Source organism: Artibeus jamaicensis, unplaced genomic scaffold (genome assembly GCF_021234435.1).
Source record: "Artibeus jamaicensis isolate MK-2021 breed Jamaican fruit bat unplaced genomic scaffold, CSHL_Jam_final contig_426, whole genome shotgun sequence".
In the NCBI taxonomy this organism is placed as follows: domain Eukaryota; kingdom Metazoa; phylum Chordata; class Mammalia; order Chiroptera; family Phyllostomidae; genus Artibeus; species Artibeus jamaicensis.
In genome coordinates this window covers 8,776,555-8,794,946 of record NW_026521826.1, presented here as the reverse complement: position 1 = coordinate 8,794,946, position 18,392 = coordinate 8,776,555, and the positions used below count along the sequence as shown (strand labels likewise).

General features: G+C 38.9%; 1 protein-coding gene across 2 annotated transcripts in view; it reads right to left on the bottom strand.

Annotated features, from left to right (window-relative positions):
- Positions 1-18,392, bottom strand: part of CELF2 (CUGBP Elav-like family member 2) — a 503,518-nt gene that overhangs the window by 477,447 nt on the left and 7,679 nt on the right. The gene's annotated exons all lie outside the window — the stretch shown is intronic.

The following is an 18,392-nucleotide window of genomic DNA, read 5'->3' as shown; positions in this document are numbered from 1 at the left end:
GAATTTAATTCATCTCGGCATATAAGAACATTTATTTCTTTGTTCTCCTGGCTTTAGAGGGGGAATCTTTCTGGGTACCACTGTCGCCTGTTTCCAGGACTTTTGGTGTATTTTATGCAGTTCTCTCATGCAGCCTCAGCCCAGCCCAACATCTAGGCTAGACTGGGGATCCCACTTGGAGTTAAGCAAGGTTGGAACAATCAGGAATTTGGCATTTGATAGGATGACATCTATTGTTTTTAACATATTAAAAAAAACAAGTTAGGGGAGTCGATTCTTTGACAGATGGGTACAATTGTGTTGAAAAGATAGTTTTGCAATATATTTGTGTTTGGCAGCTAGGCAACCAAAATGACTAACACACAGGAAGTATGTGCTTGAGTGCTGCTTCCAGCCAAATAATAGGAATTACAACTCTCTCGATTCCTTTATGGGAGTATCTCGATGCAAAAGGAACAAAATGAAAAAGCCTCTTGAATTCAGAGGGCTTGCTTTGGCTGCTTCTCTCCCACAGCCCCTTTATTTTTCCCCTTAGTCTTTCCCACAGGGCATCAGGAGGGGGAAGTTCTGTAAAAAGAAAAGAAAGGAGTGGATTGGAATCTATTAATTCCTTTTTAAAAAATTACCCTTCAAGAAACTGAGGAAAAAAATAACATAAAAGGAGGAGTCCATTTTGCTTGGCTTCATTATGGGGTGACACAGTATATGAACTATGCTATATATTTTTAAAGCTTTTAGGAAATAAACTTGCACTGAAGTAAAAACTATTGCTATAAAGTAGCAATGATTACATTGTAACTCTGACTTTCACAATCTGCTATAAATACTGTTTGTATCATTATTGTAATTCGAATACCTTCCTGTTGATCTTTTTTTTTTTAACCCAGGGCATTAAATAGTCCACAATTTGTATTACACTTTGGAAATCTTTTCATAGCCCAGGCTACACAATTGCTTTTATATATCCTAGTGATTACTGTACATCACACATACAGTTTTAAAAAAGGAGTCTTGTGCAACTTCTCAGTGGAAACTGCTGTGTCTTGACCCTTGTCTGGCTATAGTTCAATAACCTTTCTATACTAATGCCAAGTAGGCAGAGAAGTAAATATGACAGGATCAAAATGATGATGGGGGGACAAATAGAACTTGGCCAGTGGGTTACAGGCTGTGCCTGTTTTATTTCACAAAAGGCACTGTACATTGAAAATGCTATTGCACAGTTCCAAAGATTAACCAATCGCTTGGAATGCTGAGGGACTCCACTGGGACATACATATCATGTGGCAGAAGTTAACCTCTGCAGGGCCAGGAGTCAACCATCTCAGCTCCGCCACGGCTACCATGGGCACCCCATCTGCATCCCAGTCACCTCAGTCTCTCCCTTCGCTTCTCAGCCTCTGATGATGTTGGCTGCACATGACTTAGAAGCAAAAGTACCTTCTAAAAGTTTTCAGTAGAATGGCAATCAAAGGAAACCCTGTACCAGAAATCTCAAAGACTGTTGTACTTACAAACATGGCAGGGCAATTGCCTTGATTAACTTCTAGTAAGAAATGGAGGTAGTTAAATCCAAATAACACGAAATGATTAAAGATTTATATAATTACACACACACACACACACACACACACACACACACACACACACACACCCTGTGTGCACAAACTGATTAGAATTGACCAAAATTTTGAATTCATTAACTAACAGAAAGCCATCTCTGGAAAGAGCCTTTTCCAGAAGACTAGAAACACAGTAAGTCATAAAATTCCTCTGAAAGAATGTCATGATCATACATCCAGTAGAGGTCCGCAGCTTGTTAATAACTGGGCAGGGACATAGATAATCTTCCCAACTCCTGAATTAGGGATTGATTCCCAAAGAAAAGCACTTGTACACAATTCTGTTGTGAATATGCAGGTGGCAATGACTGTTTTTGTAATCATATCATTCTTTGCTTGCTTGTTGTAGCTTTCATCAAAATGCGTCAAAAGCACACAGCATAGGCAGGTTGGAAAGTCAATATTCCAGATAAATATTAGTCCATATACAGTGACAGCAAAAGCAAGAAGGTAAGATTGATAATAATTAACCATCCCTCAATATAGGAGATCATTGTTATGAATTAATTCTGAGTATCATAACTTATAAATTTACAATTTTTTAATTTCAATTTTTACTTGTTCTTCTAGACCTGGAATTTCTTGGAGGCATGTGCCAGCTTTCATTTTGTGACTCAGGGGACAGTGATGGAAGGCCAATACATAATAAGTGCCATTCTTCTTCAGCCACCTTTTCTCCTCATGCCCATGATAAATGTAGCATTGTTTCTAGTGAGTCTATGCATTTATTTAATTTTTTTCCATTCATTTCATTCCATGACTATTTACTGAATGCCCATGAGAGCACCTCAGAAAATCAGTCTCAGCACTGGACACTTTTGGTTGAGAATATTGTTTGGAACATACTAGGTGTTCAATAAATATTGGCTTAGAAAAGTAGCCAGTGACCACATTAGACATATTCATTTACTTATTGTTGATTTTTAATTATGATAAAGTGCACAACACATAAAATTTAACATCTTAGTCACCATCAAGCATGCAGTTCAGTAGTGTTAAGTGCATTCACATTGCTAAGCAACCACTCTCTAGAACCCTTTTCACCTTGGAAAACTAAAACTCTGTACCCATTAAACAACAACTCCCCATTGTGCTCTCCCTGCATTCCCCTGCACCCGCCAGTCTATTTTCTGTCTCCACGATCTTAACTATTCTGAGTAGTACCTCATATAAATGGAATCATATAATGTTTGTCTTTTCTGTGGCTGGCTTATTTCACTCAGCATAATGCCCTGAAGGTTCACCCAGGGTGTAGCATGTGTCAAAATTTCCTTTCTTTTTAAGGCTGAATAATATTCCATTGTGTGGATATGCTACATTTTGTTTATCCATTCATTTGCTGATGGACACTTGGGTTGCCTCCAACTTTTGGCTGCTGTGAATAATGCTATTATGAACATGGGTACAGAAATATGTTTCAGACCCTGCTTGTCATTTTTTTTGTACAAACCAGAAGTGAAATTGCTAGGTCATAGGATAATTCTATTTTTAATTGTTTTGAAGAACTGCTGTACTGTTTTCCATGGTGGCTGCACCAGTTTCCATTCCCGCTAACAGTGCACAGGGGTTCTGGTTTCTGCACTGCCTCGCCGATGCTGCTATATTCTTTTGATAATTCCATCCTAATGAGCATGAGGTTGTACCTTGTAGTTTTGTTCTGTATTTCCTTAATACAATTAGTTTTACTTTCAAAAGTGTTTTATTCTGGGAAGAGGGAGGAAGGGGGAAAATCTCTGGGTAACCTGATATTTAGGTATCTAACTACCTCCGGAAAATTTGTGGGTGAACAGTAGCATCTGTTCATAAAAATATAAAAGTATTTGCAAAATGGAGAAAAACATGCCCCTTGGTGGCCTGGGGGTCTGGGTTGGGATAGAATTCTCTCCTTAACTACCTACAAAAACAGTCTGATCTCGATAAAATGTCCAGGTGGCCATGTCATTATCTAGTTCTATCTGGTTAGCCTTTTGCCACCTGGAACATTCCTCCATGCACCATTCCCTGTCAGGTCCCTGGGAAGGGAGTCAGACCACCGTATTTCAGCCTCAACTAGCTTTGGCTTTGTATATATTTGTGTCCTCATCTATGAAATACGGGATCTGAATCTATGGATTGTGGAGGACACCCAGTACTAAACACTGAAGATCTGTAAGTCTGCTTCCGGTGATTATTCTGCACAAACTGCTCTGGTGCTTACCACAATGCAAATTCTAGATCCCAAAGGCAAAAACCCAAAACAAGGCCCTGAAGGCAGAACAAGCGCTCTTTATTTTCTAAGGCTACCCAGGTGCTCTTGTGGATATTTCCATGTCATTCTACTTCTTGTTTCAGTTTCATCATTTGGATTTTAAACTTCCCAGAGGGAGGACCTCCTCCTGCTCATCCCTGGTGCATCCGCTAACGCACAGAGGTCAGATTCTATCACAGAATTCTGTCATGAACAGGGTTGTCCAAGAAAGACACAGGATGCCTGGTTCAATTTGAAATTCAGATGAATGACAAATAATTTTTTAGCATAAAATATCCCATGCAATTTTTGAGACATACTTATACTAAAAGAATTATTCATTGCTAATCTGAAATTCAAATTTAATTGGTTGTCCTATATTTTTGTTTGCTAAATCTCGTAACCCCGAGAGCATGAGTCCTGTGGGTACGAACTCCGTCTGGGCCACATGTAGATGAGGAACTGAGCAGGTTACATGCTCCATGCTCCATGCTCCTCGGCTTCCTTGCCAGTCAAATGTGAATAATGATGATCTTTCTCCAAGGAGGGCCAGCTCAAGATTAAAGGGGATCCTGGAAATACTAATAATTTTCCCCATCCAATTAATATTTGTTCAATATTTGCATGAAATTGATTCAGTGAAAGGAGTAAGCTGTTTAATTTTATTAATAAATTAATGCTCAAATGAGAGGTTTTAATTTATCAGAAACCAAACTTCTTATGGTTTAATTACCCTGGCATTTGTTTATTTAAGCCCTTTAATATGAATTTATAAGTATTAAAATTAGAGGCTGTACTTCAAGTTCTGTAGGACTCCTGGCACAGAGTACAGGATCATTAGAGAAAGACAATATTATTGTTATTTTTAAAACATCTCTGTATGAGCAACCTACCCCTTAACCTGAAGACATTCTTTGGAGATGGATTTATAAGCACCATGCAATCAGAGCTCCAGATCTGAGAGATCATCTGGCCTAAGTGTATCATTTTATAGATAAAACTGAGGCCTGGGAAGAGAAAGCAATTTACTGGAAGTTTCCTAGCAGGGTAGATGCCCAGCCTGGTGTCCTTGGTGGCCTTTGCTGTTATGTCACATGACCTTGTGGAGAGGTTCACTAATGCTCTAGATAGCTGTTTAGGTGCCATAATTCATGAAGGATTTACCCCTAAAGTAAAAATAGCAGGCATACTTAAACACACATGCAAACATTAACTGGAGCGTTATGAAAGTTTATATGAACACAGAAATCTTACTATGATGGTTGGACGCATAAAATACTGGCAAGTTTCCCGAAAAAGACCCACTGAAATCATACAACGAACACCAGGGGGACTGAAGCTAATGATCCTACTAGAGCCATCTCCAAATAAACACCAATTTCCAATTGCAAAGCAGCTCAAACGAGTCTCTCTTTGGAAACTGTTAAAATGCTTGCAGAGATTAAAATTACAAATGCTTATTAAAACAGTATGCCCAGGAAAGGAGAGAAGACAAACAATGACAAGCAGAAAGGTCACTGTCTGATGAAATATTTCCATTAGGTGGCCCCGTTCCATGCTCTTTCCCTGATTTTCCCCCTTAATCAGAGGTATGAGTGAGTGCTAGAGAGTTAACTTTCCATGAGAGGGGAAACCTTCAGCTTACTACTCATTGTTCTAAACATTTTCTTATGTTTTTTGGCAGCTTGAATGTGCAGGCACATATCTGAGCTGACCTCCTTTGGCTACGGTTGTGTTCAGCAACAGAGACTAAATATTTCTGACATTGCTTAAGAAAGCGATCATTTTAGGTAGGTTTGCACTTTACGGTCTTACTAGATGCATGACTTAACATTAAAAGTGCTAATGCTCCAGTTAGAGATTGTGCATAATTATTATCCCAAAGTCACGTGTAGCTAAGGAAGTGGGAATATCTGAGATGTGAAGTCTGGTTTGACAAGAATTTCAAACATCCTCAAGTTTAGTTTACTTTTATTCTTTTTTCTTCAGAGATTTGGCAGAGTATCTCAGGGTCCAGATATGCATTTGAAACTTTAGGGTTCTGTTGATAAAATTGAGAGGTGAGAAATATTGTGAGAGGAAACTAAAAGAAAATTCTGGGAAACTCTCTGTCTGTGCGGGCCAAATAAGTAAATAAATAACAGCCATACACAATTAATAACATTCTCAGTGCAGGTGACACATGTAACACAGTCAATTATTCAGAGGACAAAACACAGGGTTTTCAAAAAGTTCTCCCATAGATTTTAACATGCTAGACTTTCTACTTTTAAACTTTAATAATTATGAATATTTATATAATAATCACAAATTCTAGATGGTAGTCAAAAGGAAAATAAACCTGAATCTCTCAATTGTGGTGAGTTTTCAATACTGTCAGCCATAAAACACTCTGTTTATGTGTATGCTTATATGTAAATACATATAAAATGTATAAAAATGTAAATATATTTTGCTTAATGTAGTTATTGCTCCCTTGTCAAAAGATCTGAAATAAGCATACACACTAATGGTATGAGTGTGGGCAAGTTTTGTGCCTTGTTTTTCTCATAGAAACTTTTTTTTCATTGATTTTAGAGAGAGGGAAGAAGGTAGGGAGAGAGAGGAAGGAAGTGAGAGAAGGACAGAAAGAGAGAGAGAGAGAAACATCAATTTGTTGTTCCACTTATTTATGCATTCATTGGTTGATTCTTGTATGTATCCTGACCAGGGATCAAACCCACAACCTTGGTGTATTGGGATGACTCTCTAACAAACTAAACTACTCAATCAGGGCCTTGTTTTTCTCGGTTATAAAATGGGAATGATGGTGGATCCTGCTTCATGGGTTATGGCAAGAATGAAATGAGATAGAAGATTTTAAGTGTTTAGAATAGGGCTTAGCATACATTATTTAGATAGCAGGTGATGCTATAATTATATGAGATTGATTATTAATATTATCTCTACCACATTTAGCTTAATATTTATAAATGAATAAAATTGTTTTGATATACTTGCAACACAACTCAGCCACTCCAGTTTTTTGTTTATAGGAAAACACATACACAAACATTTGGTTTTTTCAAACCAAAAAACTATGTACACACACACACACACACACACACACACACACACACTCGGTTAACAAAGTCTCTTTATTTATCTTGACTATTGTTTAGAAAGCATTATGTGCAGAAGAAAAGGGATATCCTAAATTTGAAAGGTCACACACAGCGTGAGATGAACCGTGACTGCTCATTTCTGTAGCCCAGACAGGGTTCCAGCCCTGTGACCAAGTCCATCCTGGTCAGTGCTGCGATCCTTACTCTTCCTTCTTATGCCATAAGACTGCGCTGGAATTTGTGTGTAAATGCAGAATTAGAGCGACTGAACTGCTGTGAGAGAGTGCTCAGATACTGAATTTTGGCACAATATTCAATCTCAACTATAGGCTAATTACACAATAGATTTATTTTTAACTACAACTCTAGAGGGTACTATATATATATGTAATTTGCTTTGCTTCTGTGTACCAAAAATGTTTTTAAAAGTACCTTCTGATCATGATTTTTTGCTTCAAGGAAACACAAGAAAAGAATCACATATGCCATTTTTAAGGTCTTTTTGCTCCAATTCAAGAAAACATCTTATTTTCAAAAGTCCACGTACATCTAAGCTCTTATCAAGTAAGTAAATAACTTCTAAAAAATTCCCTTTTGGGTTTATCTTGATTCATCAATTCCTCACAAGTGAAAATCCTAGAAATGTACAGATTTTTTTTCTAAGTTGAACTTCTAAATGCACCAATTCTCAGCAAGCTATTAGGGCCAGCCAGCTGTTTTCCAGTCAAGACAAAAATTACAATCTGTAATAAGTAAATAATCTAATTTTCATTACTTCAAATAACAAAATCTCAATGCAAAAACAGGTTATTTCTCTCTATCTCCATTTCTGTCTCTTGCAGATAGATGAAAAGAGAATGGGAAAAGAACAGAAATTGGTGAAAAATAGTAAAGCAGTAAATCAGGCCTACACACAAGTACAGAGAGCTAATTGCTTAAAAAGACATGTTTTCCCTTGAGATTCATCACATTGAGGTTTGGACTTTTTCTCACTGAACACATATAATTAATCTATGGAATTTAATCCACTGGGGTTTTGAGGGCATTTTATTTTGAGTAAAAATAATGTCATGCCTAAACTTGTAAAGCAGTTTTAAACTATTCACTTAAAAATGCATGACTGCATATGTATTACTGTTACTTCTTATAAGCCTTGTTTCTGTGACTCCCCTCAGTTAAGCAGGAAGTCCTCTTGGATTTGCAGCAAAATGTGCCTCTAAGGCAGTAGGTAAGAAAGGGGCCAATAGCTGTTATCTATATTTGTGCAGAGGGAAATGAAGGGAGAAGCAGAGGACAGGGTTTGATCTGGTAAAGGTCAGAGGGCAGCAGAGTTCACATCACTGCACAGCTCCTAGATACCAAATGCCCGTTCAGGGCTCGCAGAGGCAAAGGTGGGTGAAGTCCAGCCGCCTCTATCGGAGAGCTTGCTGCATTCCAGCTGAGGAGGGAGCAAAGGCTCTGGAAGAAGTAGCTACAATACAGTGGGACTCTTGCTGGGCAGACGTATAAACAGCATGCTTTGAGAGAGCACAGGAAGCCCCAGAAATTTTGAGCGGTAGAGAAACAAGATCACACTTGTCTTAAGAGAATAAATGCATGACAGTGTGGGAAGCTCTGGGGTCTGGAGTAAGTGACGATAAACCCTGTTATAATCTAATAGCATTTGAAAGAAACGATGAGGACCTCCATTACAGCAGGAGGAGTAAGAAAGATGAGAAGGACCTTATTTCTGGAGGTGCTTCTGAGAAGAAAGTGAGTGAATAATAATTAAATAGATGTGGTGAAGGATAAGAGCTAAGCCATTGGTGACTGGCATTTTTCAAGCCTCTGTCTTAGCTTCTCTTTCCATGTCAATGTCTTGTGTATGCATTTAAACACCACATATACATTCTATTCTCTCTTCTACACAAATGAATTATATATAGGTTTCTTTAGCCATCTCCTTAGAATTCCAGACCCATGTATTCAACTCTCAGCTTGAAATGTCTTTTTTTTAAGTTTTTTTTTTTTTTTTTTTTTTTTATGGACGGGGAAGGGAGGGTGAAAGACAGGGAGAGAAACATCAATGTGTGGTTGCCTTTCACGTGCTGCCCCGACTGCGGGGGGGACGGTGGGGGGAAACCTGGCCTGCAATCCAGGCATGTACCATGACTGGGAATCAAAGCGGGAACCCTTTGGTTCTCAGGCCCTCACTCAATCCACTGAGCTACACCAATTAGGACTTGAAATGTCTTCTTAGGTATCAGATACACCTCAGATACAGATGTCCAAAATCAACCCCAAATCTCGTTCCCTGTAGGATTTAATCTCAGCAAACGACATCTACACCACGCCAGAGACCCATGTGTTGTCTTTGACCCTTTCTTTTTCTTCGCTCCCATATTTAATGTCACTCCAAATCCTTAGATTTTATTTCATAAATATCATTTGAATCTGCCTATTTATCTCCAGTCCCCCTGCTATTGTCCCACCCCAAATTACTGCCATCTCTGGCCCGGACATCTGCAATTGCCTCTAAAACGCCCCTCTCACACCCGCACTTGCTCTCCCTACTACTGTGGGAATAAACTTTTAGAAATGTACATCTCTCCATGGCACTCTTTCCACTGAACAATGTGAGTGCCTTCCATTGTTCTTTGGCTAGAAAGAACAAAATCCTCAGTGTGCCCTGGAATATGTCTGAACACCTTTTCCTGCCCTCTTTGCTAAGGACTTATGTTGTGTTCTGATCTCAGCTTGCCACAGGAGCTCCTTTCCTGATATTCCCTACTTAGTCCAGAGAACCATATATCATTTTCATAGCCCTACGTACTCTCTATTTGCCCCTGAGCACAGGTGCAATTTTGTATTTATTTTTGTCTTATCTCATTAATGTTTTTCTAACTAGATGGTAAATGCCACGGTGCAGGGGCCAGTTATCTTTATGATCACCACTGAATTCTCTTGCATACTGCCTGGTACACATAAGTGCTCAGTAAATGTTTGAGTAAAACCACTAAAGTCCATGATTTCTAATGAGGATGAAGAGCGAGATGCATAAAGTCATTGATCAAGTTGAGGAGAGAGCTGGACAATGTGGAGAGCTGGGCAGATGGATTCAGTTGCATGCATACTTAGACTCTATTTTTAGATCTCCATAGGATACGAGGCAGGTGGTAGAATATACAAAATACTTCTCAAAGAGTAGTTGAAATTGGGAGTTGTTGTGCATATGTACAACTTTGCAGTGCTAAGGGGGCAGGTACAGGGAAGAATTGCAAGCTCAAATGCCTCCAGAGACCACCCAAAAATGTACCTGTGAAATGATGAAGTAGGAGACAAGTGGTACTAAGTGTGAACTGGAGAATGTGTGCTCTGTTGTATGGCATGCAAAATCAGGTTAAAACATAACATCCTAGCAGCAAAACAAAACACTTCTGCAAATTCCATTCAGTTCTCTTGGATGGCCATTTGACATCAAGGAGAATGGAAGAAAAGAAGGTCAAAGATAAAGCCTATGTATACAGAGGCACAGCCAGCAAAGGAGAGGAAGAAATAATGATCATAGAAGAGAGACCAGTGGCTGACAGTCTCTTGGAAGCCAAGACAGGGACCTTCTTAAGGAGAAAGGGATGAATCAGCATGTTAATACTTCTGAGAGTTGAAGTACAATGAGAATTAAAATTAGGCCACTGGATTTGCCCATTAGGATTCAGCAAAAGTAGTTTCATACTAAACTCATGTCAAAATCCATGGTTTCCTACTTCTGAGCAAGGTTGTTTTGGGTACTTTTTGTACAAATCCGGTTACTACAGAGTACTGTTTCTGATCTTAGTTTATTCAGGTCCCTTTTTGCTAAGCTTAAGTATTTTTACATTCTCCTTCAGTGTCATTTTTAAAATCAAAATAAAATAAAAAACCCAATAAGATGAAATTGAAGCAATTATAATTTTGAATATGCTTCATATTATCATAATCTGAATATCCAACAACTGAAGCAGTATACAGAATAGGTATTATCTCCATTTTATAGATAAGTGTACAAAAACTCAGGGAGCTCATGGACTTATCAGGGATCACACAACACATTAAATTCTTTAACCACAATTAGCCTAAATCTAGGCTCCTATGATTTGGCTGTTTTGGAACTCTCCTGGTTAATCCACTTTGTGATATGCTATTAACAATACCAACCAAGCATAGCTCTACCAAAAGCAACACCTCCCCACCTCCCACTCCGTCCCCTGACCTCACACACACAGTAAGCCAAGCTGAGCTCAGTTCCGAAGCTCAGCTTTCCATGTGGAAAACAGCATGCTGCTCATTGGAGCTCTGAAGTTTGGGACCTTTTCAGACCCCAGGTCTGATGAGGTGACTGGTGGTGTTTTTGTTTTATAATCTGCCCCTGTAAGTAAGCAGTTTCTAACTAGTCTTCAATGGAAGCTGAACCTCATCTTCAGTGAAAAAAAATCTTCTGGATATACGATTTGGATGGTTGGGAATCTGGATCTGCTTGAGCCCTCTGCCTGGGAACTTGGTACTCGGCGTGCCCATGCCTGCAACATGGTGGTCTCACTGCGGCAGATCAGATGTGAGGGTCACTGAGCATACTCCTATAGGTTTCAAGACTGCCTAATAACGCAAACTAATGGCATAGGATTACCTCTTATATTGTGCTTGGTAGCCTCAAAATGCAATTTCCATATAGGTGCTGCCTAAACAATTTTATTTACCACAAAATAACCCCCAGGAAGATCGGAAGTGTTTGGTTTTATGTATTAAGCGATACAGCTTGTTTTGTCTGTGTGTGTGACTGAGAACTATATGCCAGGGGTTTTATAAAGATCCCCAATGAGTTAACAGCAACCCTTCAAGGTAGGCTACCAGAGAACATTACTGGCACTTGCCTAGGGTCACATAGCTAATTGAGTGGCGGACTGGATCTGAATTTAGGTCTGTCTTGCTCTGAAGCCCACTTCCCCACCACACATTAGACCTCAGGAACAAGAAGCGCTGAGGAAGGCGGCAGGTTCACTAACATTATTTTACTAAGTAGTAGTGTTAATGCCCCAAATTTGGGACAAAGACCACTAATATAAACAGATGTGTCCATTTCTTCTGACTCCTGGGAAGCACCACTTTTCTTCATGCAATCTCTCCCCCTCCACTGTGTGTACGATCCAGACACTCCCAGAACCAGTTTCCAAGTCACCTGTCTGAATTGCTGACACCACACAACTCTGACCTACAGACTTTCCATTTCTTTTTTCAACTCCTTTTTTTTTTCTTAAGGAAGGGTCAGAAGAGTGCATATTAATATATTTTATCTTTCCCATTCTAGTGGTTTTCATGTTGAAAATTCTAGTACAGCCTCTGGTTACATGCTGTCTTTTTAAAAGACTATCTGCTAAACTTTAATCCATTATTTAAATCTGGAATATACCAAACACAATCGTTATATGGAATCACCTGGGGAGAGTTTAATGGAAAAGCAAGGCAGCAAATTAGTACCATATGATTAGCTTGAGTAATACTACATTTGTTTATCCAGGGCCCTTCAGAAGAATGGACTGTATTTTTAAGATATGACTTGTTTTCAATATCTGGACAGAGACTTGTCGCTACTTAACTGGACATTTAATTTTCCACTTATTCATTTCCCCCCTTACACACAGCTCTTTGGCTATTCAGTATGCACACAATGCAGAGAAAAATAATTATAGGAAAAGGGACACAGAGAATGTCATAATTCAATCATGCATTTGCAAAATACACTCAATATACTTGAAACATGTTGATTGCTATAATCATGTAGATTAGGTTTTCAGCAAATATCTTTTTAAACAGAGGTTTCTCTAAAGTCAGAAGCAGAGGCAGCTCTCGGAATCACCTTATAACACAAAATTAACTAAATTTGCCTTTGATTCGTTTTTTAAAAATTACATGAAAAGAGAAGTCCGATGTATTTAAATCAATAGATTTCTGAAACATTAGGGCATCTTTTGTGACTTTCTAGAACAGGTTTATTTTTCCCTTACCCGAATCTCTCATTAAAAAAAGCCTCTGAGTGTTACCAATGGCAAAGGCAGAAACTTATTGCCTCAAGATGTGGTTTAAACTTTCATTTTATGGTTTGGAGATTAAAGTTCCAAGTGAATACAGTTGCAGGGGTCAATGAAAATAAAAAAATCTATGTGGGAGAATGTTGTTACCACAAGTTAAAAAAACATTCACTGTTTTTATAAAGAAAAAACATTGTCTGCCAAAAAAATAAGAAATGATGATCAAAAGGGATTTAAAACCAATTACCAGGGTGAAAAACCCAAGCTATGAAATAGAGTCCACGACTTCAAATCCTCTTACTCTTTTTCTGCTTTATGATGTTGGAAGCTTATATGCAAAATATTTCTTTCTGATCCCCATCTAACTAATGGGCTGGTTGAGAGTGCCGGAGAGACTGCTGACTTACTGAATGGTGACCTGCAGAGAATAAGCAAAAGACAAGGAAATCAATTTTATAGCAGCAAACAAACAAAAAATTAACTAGAGAATTAAAGCTTAATATAGCTTTCTCCTCTAGAGAGCTCTGCCTGATTGCAGACAGAGCTTAAAACCGGGTTTCAAAAGCACAACACACTAGTTCCGTTAACAGAGCTCTGCCCAAGATATGCTCCATAAACGGAAAAACACTTTGCTGCCTGCCTTCTGTAATGAGAGAAGACAGTGAGGCAAATACTCATCCAGGGACTAGGGACACAAGTTTCACTCTCCAACCCAGTTATTGGATTTTAATAAAACAAAATCTACCTCTTCAGGAGCTATTTTCCTCAAACACACTTAGCCTGCTTTCAAAGATGACAATGAGGACCCTTTCCTTCCTTTCCTACAGAAATAAAACTGAGAACATTCTGCCTTATGTGGCTCTGCTCCCAGTTACCACTCCTCCCAGTCCATCATCACCAATGCCAGGTGCCCAGAGGCGAAATCTGCCTTTTGCTCCTTAAGGGGAGAGGGGACAGCGAGGGAGGAGGAGGACAAAGGCAGCAGTCAGGAGGGGACCTGATCAGAATCTGGGTGAGGGCAGGTGCTCAAGGAAGTTTTTTGCCATTCAGGAAAGTGTTATAATGAAATTAAAGTCCTTCAGAAAGAAATTCTGCCTCCAACCACTTTTCTCTCCAGTGATTTTCTTATAGTCCTGTTCTTACATACTTCTAGTTCTTCAACAAAGGAAACTGAACTTTTTGACCTGGTAATTTAAGGGCAACTTATTGTAAAGTGGTAATTTATTAAGATTTAAGATAGAGGAAGCTCTCAGACTCCAGAAGAATTCAGCTCACATTGGAGTGTTCCTGACTCAGGTCTTCTAGGCAGAACCTATGGGGCAGCAATACGAAAAGCCTCACCAACATTCTTCTCATGCCTGAATTCTGCTGCTCCCCCACCCTCCCACTGTTGGCTGCATAGCTGCAAGTAAGCCACAAAATGTAAATTCTCTGATATCAAATTATGTTGGTTTAAATTTCTAGGAAGCTGGAACTGATTGATCTCTCTGAAGAGCCTTATAATGCATAAAGAAGCTGGAAAAGCTATGTTACTTCATTTGGCCCAGGGCCAGTTCATAATCCTAAATCTCATCAAAAATAGCATTTTTGTTCTGTGGAGGTACCTGCTGTAAGTAGGAAACGGGGGCTTCTATGAGATGCTAAATCTCTTTGCTTGTTGTGATCATGCATGTTTTCAAATTGACATTCAATCCAGGAATGAGCTTTATTTTTAATAATAAAATTACTGACCACATCCTAAAGAAGAGGTTGATTTTGTGGTAATGAGACAGCAATTGTGGGTATAGACCAAAGGCACTGAAAGTCAACTTTTATTTCCTCAAGAAGTCATTTTCTGGCTCTCGTGGGCAATGGGCAGTAAATTATCTCAGCTGCCTTCCTCCCACAACTCCTATAATCCTTGTAGGGGATGTTTTCCAAGGAGTTCTTGACTCCCTCAGTCTCATTTCATAATCTCCCAATGGTATGAGTCCCTGCTATTACTTGATGAGATTCCAGGTCATTGTCAAGGTCAGGTGGGTTAAAGTGTTGGGTGTTCCTTAAAGTGTAGCATGCTTTGTGCTTGCCTCCTTATAGCCAAAATGAAAGGTGATCCTGGATTGATCAAAGAAAGTCTAAGTATCCCTCCTTCATTCTTTGCACGTTCTCTTCTTCCCAGGGGCCAAAGCCTAGTACAGCTTAGGCCAGCTCAGTACATAACATGTGGAAAACATTTGCTCTCATTTCTTTCTCTGGTTCTATTTCCCTATTGTAGTCCTGGCTGTTAAGCTCTTAAAGATCAAAATCTAAGTGGAACATATATGGTCAACTGGCTAACCTAGGAGTAAACAGACTATGGCCTGTGGGCCAAATCCAGACCTCTGCCTGCCTTTGTAAACAGAGTTTTATTGGAATCCCACCATGCCCATTCACTTATATATTGTCTCTGGCTGCTTTTGTGCTACAATGGCAGAATTAAGTAGTTGTGACAGAAACCATATGGTTTGTCAGCAAAGCAAAAAATATTTACTAACTGGTCCTTTATAAAAACCATTTGCCAACCCTTGGTGTAGATCATCATAAAATGGACCTGAAACATTCAATATTTGGTCACCTGCAGCTGAAACATTCCTAACTGAGGTTTCCATGTAAAACAGAGCAGAAGTTATTTGTAACAATCTAAATTAGATTAGGGAAAAAAATGGGTGTCCTAACAGTCCAGTCCAACCCATTAGATTTATACATATTGGGCTTCTGAACCAATGCACATTTGATTCTACCCTATTACTGTGCTTCGATCTGTCATTGTTTCTTTCAGGCCATGAGGGTCCAGATTTTGCAGAAGTGGCAGTGGAGAAGGCCAGCTATAACATTATAGAATATTCCGGCCCCTCCAGGGACTCCCAAACAAGTGGTTTTTGGAATACTCCATTAAGAAACTGATGGGCGCCCCCTTGGTCACGCCATCCTTAGTCCCTCTGGACACTTGTACGTGAGAGGTCTGCACCAGGACCCACACATTCGTGGGTTCCCCAAGCATAATGTCATTTAATATACCCATTCTGACTTTCCATCTGAGTGTAAAAGAATTATATTTTTTATGTCTTTCAAATGTGTGCATTTCATAAACACCCTATCATCCCGGGCCTTCTAATGGAGACATGGTTTCTGTTTTCACAGAAGTTATTCTGTAACTCAAAAGAAATAGATAAGAAAATTAAAAAAAAAAACCACATTCCGTTTTGTACAGCAAAGGAAACTATCAAGAAGATGAAAAGGAAACTGACCAAATGGGGGTATTTGTAAATCATGTATCTGATAGTATGTGATATTTAAAATATATAAAGAACTCATTCAACTCAATGGCAAAAAGAAAACAACCCAATTTAAAAATAGACAGATAATCTGAATGGACATTTCTTCAAAGAAGACATACAGATGACCAGCAAATACATGAAAATGTGGTCAACAGTATGTAGGTTCCTCAAAAAATTAAAGACAGGCCTAACATACATACAACCCAGCAATTATGCTCTGGGTATTTATCAGAAAAAACGATAACACTAACTCAAAAAGATATATGCACCCACTTGTTCACTGTAGCATTATTTACAATAGCCAAGACATGGAAACAACTTAAGTACCCACTGACAGATAATGGATAAAGAAGATGTGGTACAAACACACAGTGGAATATTATTCAACCATAAAAAAGGAAGAACTCTTGCCATTTGCAACAACATGGATGGACATTGAAGGCATTATGCCAAGGGTAATGAGTCAGAGAAAGACAAATACTGTATCATGTCATTTATATGTGGAATTTAAAACTAAACAACAACAATAAACAAATTGAGCTCATAGGCTCATGGATATAGAGAACATACTGATGGTCACCAGAGGTGGGAGGTGAGCTAACTGGATGAAGGGGGTTCGAAAGGTACAAACTTTCAGTTACAACATAAGTCCTGGGATGTGTACAGCATGGTGGCTGTACGTAACAATACCATGCTGTATATTTGAAAGTTGCAAAGAGAGTAGATCTTAAAAGTTTGTATCACAAGAAAAACAAATTTGTAAGTATGTATGGTAATGGGTGTTAACTGAACTTACTATGGTGATTATTTCTCAATATACTAAAACATCATATCACATGTTGTATAACTGAAACCATGATAATGTTCTATGTCAATCAGCATCTGAAAAAAATCCACATTCCAAATAGTTATTTAAATTATGTCTCTGTAGAGGCATAATCTAATTGTTGAGGAAGTTGCAATGTGGCAAGTGGCCGATTTGAATAAGGTTGTCAGGCAGAGTTACACTGAGGAGCTCAGGTTAGAACGAACCTTTTAGACACATGAGTTTTCATAGAGGAGAAGAGCATTCCAGGTCTTGGGGGCTCACTAATGGTTGTTATGGTCGATAATGAAGATAATGATGGTGAAAAGCATTGTGCCAAGGCTCAGAGGAAGCATTAAGTTCCATTTGTAAATGCCAAACTTAAATGAGGAACACATTTTTCCAGTTTACAAAATCTTTCACTTATCCACCAGGAAACATAATAAAATACATAAAATTGCCATTTCCATGGGCCTCTATTTTTTTTCTGGCTTAGGCATTTGTGTCTCTATAAGAATGAAAAACTTGTGCAATGAAAAAGAAAATGGAGTTCCCAAACCATGGTTAAGGGTAACACCTGCAATCCGGTTAAACTGCAATATTCAGCCCTGTAGGAATAGTCACATGACTGCTAATGTCAGTACGTCAGCAGAATGCATCCCCGCAACAGCTGATTTATACTATAGCCTGAGTTCAGAGACAGCACATGTGAAAACAGGTTTGTAGTTCAGTCTATCAACTCTACAGAAGGACTGGGAATAAAAGATCTGTGGAGGAAAATGAGAATCAATATAAAGAGAATTGCTTTGCTTCCAGAAAAACTCTACAGTGTGGGCAAAGGAAGCATGGTATGGCTTACACAGGTGGGACTTGAGATCCATGGGCAAGTACTTCTTTGTTCTATCTCACAGAGGTAATATAATTTTATGAGTGGGAATCCTTAGATACATAATCTGGTTCAAGCTCTCATTTTACAAGGAGGAATGTGATGTCCATTCAAATACTGGCTGGGCAAACTGCAGTGTCTGGGGATACGATGGATGCAGGGTCTGGGAAAGGATGAAAGTGGACACCACGATGAATCAGACATGGGTCTTATCTATCTTTATAGGGTTTAAAGCCTCCTCATGAAACAAAGGTATACATAAATGACAAAGGAGAAAATATGCACTTGCATTTGGAGATCTCAGGTTTAGATTCAGTGCTATGAGCATTCAGGAGAAAGACATTTTCCATCCTTTGGGAGGTGGGATGGAAGCAAGGAGAGTTTCGTGAGGAGTTCTCAGCTGAAATTAGG